Genomic DNA, 12,673 nt, shown 5'->3' with positions numbered 1-12,673 from the left:
GTAAGTAGGGTGTGTGAAACCCAGCTATAGAAATACTCTTATATTTAAGAAACTAATTATTGTTTTAATCTCACACAAAAAGTTCGCCACTATGCCAGAACAACTTCAAACAACTTATGAAGCTGCATCACAAGCAGTATCTTGTTAAAACCAAAAAACCCATTGCTGTCAAGTCCATTCTGACTCATAGCTACTCTATAGGACAGTGTAGAATTGCCCCATAGAGTTTACAAAGAGCAACTGGTGGATTCGAACTGCCGACCTTTTGGCTACAGCCAAGTTCTTAACCACTGCGCCACCAGCCAGGGGCCCTGAAAGCAACTTGGACAGAGTAGGTGTGTCACTGGACCTCTGCTCCAGTCAGGCAGCTGAAGCTATCATGAAGCATTAATTGACAAGGGGTGGTGTATATTTTTATTACATTATTTTTCTCAGTTTGTCAATTTGTTATTTGAAATTAAGTAAATGAACGAGTAGTTTTTTGTTGTTTTTTTTTTTTTTTTTTTTTCCTCTGGTGCTCTTATATTAAAGGGAACCTCCAATGCCCTGTGCCCAGAGCACAAAACATCTTCGTCCAGCCCTGGTGGAGTTCCGGGATTCAGTGCTGAATCAGGTGAATTAATTACCTGAGGTTGATTAAAAGAGAAGGAGGTCAAAAGTAAATGCAAAATTATACCCAAGAAGGGGTATGGATAGCAAAACTGAATGTGGTTTCATCTCTCATCAAGTCTGAGGGATTAATACAGGGCTAAAAACAAAAGTTCAAAAATCTGGGAGGCTGATGGAAGAGGAATAGACCAAAGGATGAGAAGCAAAGGTGAGAACAGAGTCAGAAGATTCAAAAATGTTTCTATGAAGCCCGGAGCTCCCTCTCTTTGAAGTACCTGCTGCCATGATTAGCCTAATTTAAAGGCATACAGTTATGATTGTGGACTTAGGAGTTATGATTGTAGACTTAGAAGTAGTCTCTTGAAGTTTGGCCCCCGCCCATCCATCATCCAGTGCCAGCAAAGCTTTGGTCACAGGTGAGGACTGTTGTCCATGAAGACCTGACCTTGATCTCCATACACTTTAACCTCAGAGTACTTCTTCCTCCCCTGGTTCCTCCTCCTGCTCTCCTTTGTTCCTTAATGCATTGCACACTCACTAGGTGCAAAGCAGTATGCCAAATGGGGCAAAGGCCTCTTGGTGGACCTCTACCACACATAAAACACCTCACCTCCAATCCCAAGCCCTGGGGACTCGCTCTGGGAGAGGCTGGCCTGCTGGTGCAGAGTTTTAAATATCTGTCTCATCTTAGCAACTGAACTACCTTCTCCCAAGGGTTCCCTGTGTGTTTACAATAGTGCAATTAAATGTCTGGATAAATAACAGTTATTAAATGGTAAATATATTCCTAATGCTGAGCAGAGCTGGAGTCTCCTGACATATTTGCTGGACTCATTTGTTTATTTAGATCTTAAGGGAAACTGGGACATGAGGGGAATAACAGGCGACTTCTGACACATCTTTAGGGCTGTTTAAATAGGGAAAAGTCTTGTGCTGACTTCAAGGGAAAAGGACCGGGAGGGAGGCTGTTGTGGGTATTTTTAGATCTTTCCTAACAAAATCACTTGCCCACAAATACTAAAAGCTCTTTCAACACGTCTCTTTGGGATATTAAAGCTGGGGAAATCACACAATGGAGATACCTTTCCACGCCACACCGGCAATCTTCAAATAAAAGACTCCTGGGCTATAGTTTAATCTGAATAGATGGTTTGCCAAGTAAAAAAATGCCAGTTACGATAATTAGGAGAATGTACTTGTGGAGTTTCCAAGCCTTTATCTTCCTTACTGCTGGAGAACTGTAGAACGCATTTATCTTGCAGGGCTTGTCTGAACGGAAAGCAGGTGGGGGGAAATATGGCTTTTGTGGGTAACATGAATTTTCTGTCAGTGGAAACAGATTTCTGTTCTTGTGATAAATATGAAGCTAAAGCCTTAAAAAAAAAAAAAAAATGTGTTGGCCTTGGCCAGGCTTTCATTTCCTTATTTCAATTATTTCATCTTCTAGAAGGAAACATGAGGCATGTTCCCTGTCAACCATAGTGAACAGCATGCCCTGGGGTGCACACTCATGGTTCTCTCACCATTTATTATATGACAAGTGCACCCCCATTTAGGAAAATCCAAAGTTCTGCAAACCACTCCCCCCCACCCCACACACACACGAGGGGAAACTGCCTGGCTTTTGTTATGCATTTAAAGTTGGGACTGTGTTCATGTTTAATTTTTCATCACACAGGTTTCCTTTCTTTACCCTCGATGTTTTCACTTGAAAATACTGGTCAGAGCTTTGAAATTCCACATGCAGTTACCAACCCACTCCTCCCAAGTTCCACACTGACCAACTTGAAGGACTCCAGAACTTCAGACGTGGCTCCTTTCCTCATTACTGAGAACTGAAGACCGACTTAATGTGGGTGAATGAAAGAGAGAGCAGTTTACTAGTTGTTCAAAGGCAGTGCTTACATTCAAGATCTCTCTTAGTTTTGTCATGAACTTAAGAATAAGATCAAGGTAGAAGCACAGAGCTGCTAATGCAACTCTAGTTCATTGCCAGAGTTTCTTCAAAGGGCTGGAGTTTCATTATGGAATTGCCCATCCTTCATTCCCAGCCCAGACAGACAGCACAAGACAAGAAGGGAGGTTGGCAGGAGCAATGAACATCAAAGGAAGTCAGTAACTGGGCCTTTTTGGCCTCTTGGCCAGTAGTGGTAAGGCAGCTAAATGTTCATTTAATCATCCTCTTTGCTCCTCCTATTTCTAGAGGACTCTCCTGACAGAAGCAGTTAATACTTCAAATCAAGAAAAGAGCCAAGATTCGGTAACCATTTAGAGGAAACTAGGGAATTGATACTTTATGTGTTCCGGGTTCATTTTCGAAGGAAATCCCTCACTCTGCCTGGAGATATAGACCCTTGGCCCACCTGCCATGTGGGTGGGGTGTAGCAGGCCATTTGGGAGGTCAACCCCTTCCGTGTTCTTAAGTTTTACTATGTACTTTGCCAGTTTTGTGTGTGTGTGTGTACTTTAGGTGAAAGTTTACAGAGCAAATTAGTTTCTCGTTAAACAATTAATACACATATTGTTTTGTAACATTGATTGCCAACCCTGCGATGTGTCAGCACTCTCCCCTTCTTGACCTCAGGTTCCCCATTTCCATTCGTCCAGCTTTCCTGTCCCCTCCTGCCTTCTTGTCCTTGCCCCTGGGCTGCTGTGTCCATTTGGTCTCATACACATGGTTGAACTACATGTGTCATTGTTTGTTTTATAGGCCTGTCTAATCTTTGGCTGAAGGGTGAACCTCAGGAGTGGCTTCAGTACTGAGTGAAAAAGGTGTCTGGCAACCATACTCTCAGGGTTTCTCCAGTCTCTGTCAGACCAGTAATTCTGGTCTCAACTATCTATTTACTTTGTAAAGTATACAGATCTGATGTTAGTAAATCAAAATATCTGTCCTCCAGGCCTTTGCCAAAGGACTATCAGTCATCTGACTTTTACCAAAAGCCAGTCTGAGAGAAATAATATTCTGAGGGATGGTGGTTCCTATATTCCTCTAGATCAGCGCTATCCAATAGAACTTTCTGCAATGATGGAAATGCTATCATTGCTATCTGTTATAGCCGCCACCAGCCACATGAGGATTTGCAAATGAGGAACTCAATTTTAGATTTAATTTACTTCTAATTAATTTAAATTTAAGTTTAAATAGCCATATGTGGCTATTGATTATCCTATTGGACAATGCAATTCTAGATAATAACGATGGAAGAATGACTGTTTGTTGAGTGGTTCCTATATCCAGGCACTGTGCCAAGCATCTCCAATGTATCATCTCCTTTATTCCTTACATCAACCTTTTGAGGTACCTGCTATTTTTATTCCATTTTACTGAAGAGACTAGTTTAAAGATGGGAAGTAACTTGCCTGTGTCCCTCAGAAGGTAGGTGGTAGAGCTGGAGTTTGAACCCATGTCTACCTGACTCCTGGTTGGAGCTTACCTGTTCCCCGTCATGCGTTAATCATACTTTATGCAAAATCAAGACAAAACACAAGCAAGCTCTTTGACCATACTTGACTGCCTAAACTGACTTTATTGAGTTTCACTTTATTTGATTTGTATTATGAAGACAGTAACCCAGTAAACCAGTTGCTGTTGAGTCAATTCCGACTCATGGTGACCTCATGTGTTTCAGAGTAGAACTGTGCTCCATAGGGGTTTTTTTTCTCCTAAATTTTATTTATTTTGTTGTTGTTGTTGAGAATATATATAGCAAAACATACACCGATTCAACCGTTTCTACACGTACGATTTAGTGACATTTATTACATTCTTCGAGTTGTGCAGCCATTCTCACTCTCCTTTTCTGAGTTGTCCCTCCCGCATTCACATAAACTCACTGCCCCCTAAGATTCCTGTCTAATCTTTTGAGTTGCTATTGTCAGTTTGATCCCATATACATTGTTCTTAAAAGAGCACAATGCTCAAGGCATACCTTTTTGTACTAGTTAAGCTAAACTATTGTTCAGTTTTAAGATGACTTCAGGGGATATTTTTGGTTTAAGTTTTAAAGATTACCTCAGGGCAATAATTTCAGGGGTTCATCCACTCTCCATGGCTCCAGAAAGTCTACAGTCCATGAGAATTTGAAATTTTATTCTGCATTTTCCTCTTTTCAATCAGGATTCTTGTATGAAATCTTTCATCAAAATGTTCAGTAATGGTAGCTGAGTACCATCCAGTTCTTCTGGTCTCATGGCAAAGCAGGCAGTTGTTGATGGAGGCAGTTGGCCACACATTCCATATCCTCCTCCTTTTCCTGACTCTCCTTCTTCCTCTGTTGTACCAGGTGAATAGAGACCAATTGTTGTGCCTTGCATGGCCTACTGCAAGCTTTTAATACCTCAGGCACTACACAATAAACTAGGAGGTAGAACAGAAGCACTAAACACAGTATTAGGCCAACTAACTAGGATGTTCCATGAAACCATGACCCTAAACCTCCACACCAAGGAACCAAATCCCATGAAGTGTTTGGATGTACATAAGTAGCCTCATCAGCTACCTTTCGTCGTTGTTGTTGTTGTAAATATATCTGTCACACAACTTTTGCCAATTCAACTTTTTATAGGTGTACAACTTATTGACAGCAATTTCAACAATCAGCTGTGCAACCTACGCTGAATCAATGTGATTTTTTCCATCACTGTTAACTCCCTTTTCCCCCTCCCTCCTACCCCTGGTAACCATTATAAACTTTGGTCTGTATACATTTGCCTTTACTTGTCTTTTTGTATAAGTGAGTTCATACAATATTTGTTGTTTTGTGTTGGCTTATTTCCCTTAGTATAATGTTCTTCAAGCTGCATCCATACTGTAGCCTGTATCAAGACTTCATTTCTCCTGCTGACTGAGTAGTATTCCATTGTAGGTATGTACCATATTTTGTTTATCCATTCATCTGTTGATGTGCATTTAGGTTGTTTCCACCTTTTGGCTATTGTGAATAGTGCTGCAGTGAACATTGATGTACAAGTCTCTTTTCTAGTCTTTGCTTTCATGTCTTTTGGGTACATACCTAGGAGTGGAATTACTGGGTCATATGGTAGTTCTGGAGCCCTGGTGGTGCAGTATTTAAGAGCTTAGCTGCTAACCAAAAAGTTGGCGGTTCGTATCCACCAGCTGCTCCTGGGAAACCCTATCAGGCAGTTCTACTCTGTCTTATAGGTCACTGTGAGTCGGAATTGACTCAACAGCAATGGGTTTGGTTTCGGTTTATGGTAGTTCTATTTTCAGTATTTTTGAGAAACTGTCAGACTGTTTTCCATAATGAATGTACCATTTTGCATTCCCACTAGCAATGGATAGGGGTTCCGATTTCCCCACATCCTCATCAACATTTGTTACTTTCTGTTTTGTTTTTTTTTTTTTTTTTTTATCTGAACCATCCTAGTGGGAGTGAAATGGTATCTCATTGTAGTTTTAATTTGAATCTCTCAGGTGCTAGTAATGCTGAGCATCTTTTCATGTGTCTGGTGACCATTTGAATGCCCCTTTTGGTGAAATGTCTATTTAAGTCCTTTGCCTATTTTATGATTGGGTTATTTTGTCTTTTTGTTAAGCTGTTGAAGTTTTATATACATTTTGGTTATTAGATTCTTGTTGGATACATGGTTTCCGAAGATATTGTCCCTGTCAGTAGCTTGTCTTTTCAAATTTTTGGTAAACTCTTTTGATGAACAGAAGTTTTTTTTAATTTTTATGAGGTCCCATTTATTTATTTTGTCTTTTTGTGTTTGTGCTTTTGTTATCATACTAGATAATCCATTGTTGAAAGCTAGGCCTGACCACATTGTCGCTGCTTGTTCTTCTAAGAATTTTACGGTTTTAGTTTGCACATTTAGGTCCTTAATCCATTTTTGAATTTGTTCTTTTGTATGGTATGAGGCATGGATCCTGTTTCATTTTTCTGTGGGTGGAAATCCAATTTTCCAAGCACCATTTATTGAAGAGATTCTTCTTTCCCCATCAAATGGACTTAGCACCCTTGTCAAAAATCAGTTGACCATAAATTTGTGGGTTTATTTCTGGACTGTCAATTCTATTCCACTGTCTATGTGTCTATTGTTATACCAGTACCAGGCTGTTTTGATTACTGTAGCTATATAGTATGTTTTAAAATCAAGAAGTGTGAGTCCTCTCCTACTTTGTTCTTCTCTTTCAACACCTTGTTTTATCTATTCAGGACCTCTTGCCTTACTATATAAAGTTGAGGATTGGCTTTCTATTTCTGTAAAGAAGGCTTTTGGAATTTTGATGGAATTGCATTGAATCTATGGTTCACTTTGGGTAGTACTGACATCTTAACAACATTAAGTCTTCCAATCCATGAACATGGAACATCTTTCCATTTATTTAAGGCTTCTTTAATCTCTTTCAACAATGCTTTATAGTTTTCATTGTATAAGTCCGTCATGTTCCTGGTTAGAATTATTCCTAGGTATTTTATTCTCTTAGATGCTATTGTAAATGGAATTGTTTCCCTAATTTCCCTTTCAGATTTCTCATTGCTGGTGTATAGAAACCCAGCTGATTTTTGTTTGTTGACCTTGTGCCCTGCAACTTTACTAAATTCTTCTATTAGCTCTAGAAGTTTTTTTGTGGACTCTTTGGGATTTTCTATATATAGAATTATCTCATCTTCAGATAGTGATAATTTTAATTCTTCTTTTCCAATCTGGATAACTTCTATTTCTTTTTCTTGTCTTATTACTCTGGCTAGGACTTCTAATACAATACTGAACAGAAGTGGTGAGAATGGGCACCCTTTTTGTTTTCCTGATTTCAAGAGGAGAGCTCTCAGTCTTTCTCTGTTAAGTATAATGGCTGTTGGCTTCTCATATATGCTCTGAATCATACTGAGGAATTTCCCTTCTATTCCAATCTTCTTTAGAGTTTTCATCAACAAAGGGTGTTGGGTTTTATCAAATGCTTTTTCTGCATCCATAGAAATGATCATGTGGTGCTTTTCCTTTTTTCTATTGATCTGGTGTATTATGCTGATTGATTTTGTAATGTTGAACCAGCTCTGCATTTCTGGAATAAATCCCACTTGGTCATGGCATGTGACTCTTTTAATAAGCTGTTGGATTCTGTTCACTAGTATTTTGTCCAGAATTTTTCCATCTATTTTCATAAGAGATATTGGCCTGTAGCTTTCTTTTTTTGTGGTGTCTTTGTCTGGGTTTGGTATCAGGGTTACGTTTGCTTCATAGAATGAAGTAAGGAGTATTCCTTCCTTCTCTGTCTTTTGGAAGAGTCAGAATAGTATTGGTGTCAATTCTTCTCTAAATGTTTGGTAAAATTCCCCTGTGAAGCCATCTGTTCCAGAACTTTTTGTTGTTGTTGTTGTTGGGATGTTTTGATCACTGATTTGATCTCTTCCATTGTTATGGGTCTATTAAGACTTTCTATTTCCTCTTGAGTCAGTTTGGGTAAGATATGTGTTTCTATGAATGTATCCATTTCATCTAGGTTATCCAGTTTGTTTCATACAGTTGTTCATAATATTCTGTCATAATTCTCTTTCTTTCTATCGGTCAGTTGTAATATCACCTCTTTCATTTTTTATTTTGATTATTTGCAACTTTTCTTTTCTTTGTCAGTCTAGCTAAAGGTAGGTCAATTTTATTGATCTTTTCAAAGAACCAGCTTCTGGTTTTATTGATTCTGTTGTTTTTCTGTTTTCAATTTTATTTATTTCTGCTCTGATCTTTGTTATTTCCTTTCTTCTAGTAAGTTTACGCTTACTTTGCTCTTCTCTTTCCAGCTCCTGGAGTTGTTGAGTTAGGTGCTCCATAGGGTTTTCATGGCTGTGATCTTTCAGAAGCAGATTGCCAGGTCTTTCTTCTGAGGCACTTCTGGGTGGGTTCTAACCACCAGCCTTTAGGTTAGTAGTTAAGCACAAACCGTTTGCCAACCAGGGACATATGAAGACAATCCAAACCCAAAACCTGCTGCCATCGAGTCGATTCCAACTCATAGCGACCCTATTGGACAGAGTAGAACTGCCTCATAGAGTTTCCAAGGAGTGGCTGATGGATTTGAACTGCCAACCTTTTGGTTAGCAGCCCAACTCTTAACCACTGCGCAACCAGGGCTCCATGAAGACAGTAGGCTTTTTTTAAATTTAGCAAATATAAAATTATATTTTGATATCTAATGTTTTGTCAAACTGTACGTGACATCTTAGAAAATCTAGTATTCCTCCCTCTCCTTCTCACTCAGAACTGAGAATTTGCTTTAGCTGAACTGTCTTTCAACATTTTGCTCTTGACTTGCATTGATGAAAGAGTCTTACAAAATCCGTTATTGCAAGTCTTGTGCAGATGTTTGTAAAGGCTATTGTTTACTATCCTGTACCACATCCTCACTATGAATACTCATTAAAGAAGTCACTTTCACACCTAAGCACCAAGAAAAGTGCTATTAAAATGGCATGGCTATTCCAATACTAATCATGAAATTGTCTTTATTACCCTTTATACTTTGGCCACCAGGAACCTCAGAGTCAAATTTTTTATTCCCTTTAATAACTATGTAAGGAGTTGTGGTTTGTATGCCTGTGATTTAACTTTCTCCTTTTACTGTATCTTTCACCAAGCCTGTATTTCCATAATCTTTAATTTTATGTTTTCAAATTTTTTTATAACATATATATTTGTATGATCTATCCCAAATCCTTTGTGCAATGAGCAAGAAGGTTCAGAACTGATAGCCCATGCTGGGCAAAAGAGCTCAATCTCATCTTTGGGGAAGATGGGATCATACAAACCCACCAAAGGCCAATGTGCTTTATTCATAGAATGGTCCGCCATTTTCACCTCCATGGAGAAGGCTTAGGAAGAGGGAACATAAAAGATGAGTTTCGCAGTAACCATTTGATGTCAGGACAGATGTCCTGCAGATTCCATCTCTGGCTTGAAAGGGTGAAAAAAAAAAAAAGAGAGAGAAAGATAAGCAGACAGAATACTGCTGTACAACCTGGCTCTCAGAATTTAAGGTAACAGGCGACAGGCACAGGTACCATTCTGTGACTGTCCATCATAACCAGTCTCTGCAATGTTTTGATAAACTCAAGTACATGATTAACTGGGTTAGAAGTTTCCTGATTCATCTTCTGCGTACAGTGGTGGCATCAACACTGTGGAATCATTAAAGGAGTAACAGAAGCAGAACAAATCCAGAATCCCCAAATCTATCAGGGAAGACAGGAAGGCAGCCACTCAGCTTGGGGACAGGGGTTGTAGTTTCAATCAAAAGAGGCAGAGCATATGCAAAAAAAAAATACAATGGAAGCATTTTTAATTATCTCATACAATGGGTATGTTGGTGGGAGAATAATATTTTGAGAGGCAAAAAATGTATGTGTGTAAAGGAGTAGATATTGTCATAATATAAATGAGTAAAACTCTGAGGTAAACTGGGACTTTAGCATGTTGCAATGAATTGAATTGAATCGAATTGAATCAAACCACATTTCAAGATTTTTTTTTTTAAATTAGTGCAAGGTCCATATAGGAAAGTTGACTTTGAACCAAAGATACAAACGGAAAGATTAGTCCAATGGACTAATGGACCACAACTACCACAGCCTCTACCAGACTGAGTCTAGCAGAACTAGATGGTGCCCAGCTACCACCACTGACTGCTCTGACAGGGATCACCATAGAGGGTGCTGGACAGAGCTGGAGAAAATGTAGAACAAAATTCTAACTCACAAAAAAAGACCAGACTTACTGATCTGAAAGAGACTGGAGAAACCCCAAGAGTATGGTCCCTGGACACCCTTTTAACTCAGTAATGAAGTCACTCCTGAGGTTCACCCTTCAGCCAAAGATTAGACAGGCCCATAAAACAAACAATAATACACGTAGCTCAACCATGTATAAGAGACCAAATGGGCACACCAGCCTAGGGGCAAGGACAAGAAAGCAGGAGAGGACAGGAAAGCTGCCCAAATGGAAATGGGGAACTCAAGGTCGAGAAGGGGAGGGTGTTGACATATTGCAGGGTTGGCAACCAATGTCACAAAACAATATGTGTATTAATTGTTTTATGAGAAACTAATTTGCCCTGTAAACCTTCACCTAAAACCAAAGAACTCATTGACGTCAAGTCAATTCCAACTCATAAGTCACTATGAGTCAGAAACCTTCACCTAAAGCACAATTTTAAAAAAAGAGAGAGAGAGATTTAGGAAGAAATTGAAAAAAAAGAAAGTTGACTTTGGTAGCCTGGCTCAGTTCAGGCACAGGAGAAAGCATCTCAGGAGAAATAAACCAAGTTCCCAGGTCTTTCCTTTTGAAATACCAGATCAGCAAGTAGCAGCACCTGGAATAAGAAGGAATTTGGAAGACAGCTACCTGGCCAACTGACTGGAAGAGATCCATATTTATGCCTATTCCCCAGAAAGGTGATCCAACTGAATGCAAAAATTATCGAACGGTATCATTAATATCACATTCAAGTAAAATTTTGCTGAAAATAGTTCAAAAGCAGCTGCCCCAGTATATCAACAGGGAACTGCCAGAAATTCAAGCCTGATTCAAAAGAGGACATGGAACCAGGGATATCATTGCTGATGTCAGATGGATTCTGGCTGAAAGCACCAGAAAGATGTTTACCTGTGTTTTATTGACTATGCAAAGGCATTCGACTGTGTGGATCATAACAAACTATAGATAACATGGCGAAGAATGGGAATTCCAGAATACTTAATTGTGCTCATGAGGAACCTGTACATAGATCAAGAGGCAGTTGTTCGAACAGAACAAGGGGATACTGCGTGGTTTAAAGTCAAGAAAGGTGTGTGTCAAGGTTGTGTCCTTTCACCATACGTATTCAATCTGTATGCTGAGCAAATAATACGAGAAGTTGCACTATATGAAGAAGAACATGGCGTCAGGATTGGAGGAAGACTCATTAACGACCTGCAATATGCAGATGACACAGCCTTGCTTGCTGAAAGTGAAGAGGACTTGAAACACTTACTGATGAAGATCAAAGACTACTGCCTTCAGTATGGATTACACCTCAACATAAAGAAAACGAAAATCCTCACAACTGGACCAATAAGCAGCATCATGATAAACAGAGAAAAGATTGAAGTTGTCAAAGATTTCATTTTACTTGGATATGTAATCAACATCCATGGTAGCAGCAGTCAAGAAATCAAAAGACGTATTGCATTGGGCAAATCTGCTGCAAAAGACCTCTTAAAGGGCTGAAAAGCAAAGATACCACCTTGAAGACTAAGGTGTGCCTGACCCAAGCCATGGTATTTTCAATCGCGTCATATGCATGGGAAAGCTGGACAATGAATAAGGAAGACCAAAGAAGAATTGATGCCTTTGAACTGTGGTATTGGTGGAGAATATTGACTATACCATGGACTGACAAAAGAATGAACAAATCTGTCCTGGAAGAAGTACGACCAGAATGCTCCTTAGAAGCAAGGATGGCGAGACTATGTCTTACATACTTTGGACATGTTATCAGGAGGGATCAGTCCCTGGAGAAGGACATCATGCTTGGTAAAATACAGGGTCCACGAAAAAGAGGTAGACTCTCAAGGAGATGGATTGACACAGTGGCTGCAACAATGGGCCCAAGCATAACAATTGTGAGCATGGCACAGGACTGGGCAGTGTTTTTGTTCTGTAGTACATATGGTCGCTATGAGTCAGAACCAACTTGACAGCACCTGACAACAACAAAAAAACCAAAAACCAAATCCATTGTCGTCAAGTCGATTCTGACTCATAGCGACCCTATAGGACAGAGTAGAGCTGCCCCCATAGGGTTTCCAAGGAGCATCTGGTGGATTATGAACTGCCAACCTTTTGGTTAGCAGCCATAGCTCCTAACCACTACACCACAAGGATTTCCTAACAAGTGTACTCTAAAGCCCTGCTACTCAAATTGTGGTCCTGGATCAGCAGTATCAGCATCACCTGGGAGTTTGTTAGAAGTGCAGCCTCTCCAGTCCACCCCAGACCTACTGAACCAGGATTTGCATTTTGAAAAGATTCCCAGGCCATACCTATACACGTTAAATATTGAGAA

General features: G+C 39.7%; 1 protein-coding gene across 1 annotated transcript in view; it reads left to right on the top strand.

Moving 5' to 3' along the window:
* ASIC2 (acid sensing ion channel subunit 2) overlaps window positions 1-12,673 on the top strand; it is a 1,284,497-nt gene that overhangs the window by 361,906 nt on the left and 909,918 nt on the right. The window lies entirely within an intron of this gene.

Source organism: Trichechus manatus, unplaced genomic scaffold (genome assembly GCF_000243295.1).
Source record: "Trichechus manatus latirostris isolate Lorelei unplaced genomic scaffold, TriManLat1.0 scaffold00138, whole genome shotgun sequence".
NCBI lineage: Eukaryota > Metazoa > Chordata > Mammalia > Sirenia > Trichechidae > Trichechus > Trichechus manatus.
Note: the sequence above shows the minus strand (reverse complement) of the source record. Positions and strands in the feature narration are given on the sequence as shown.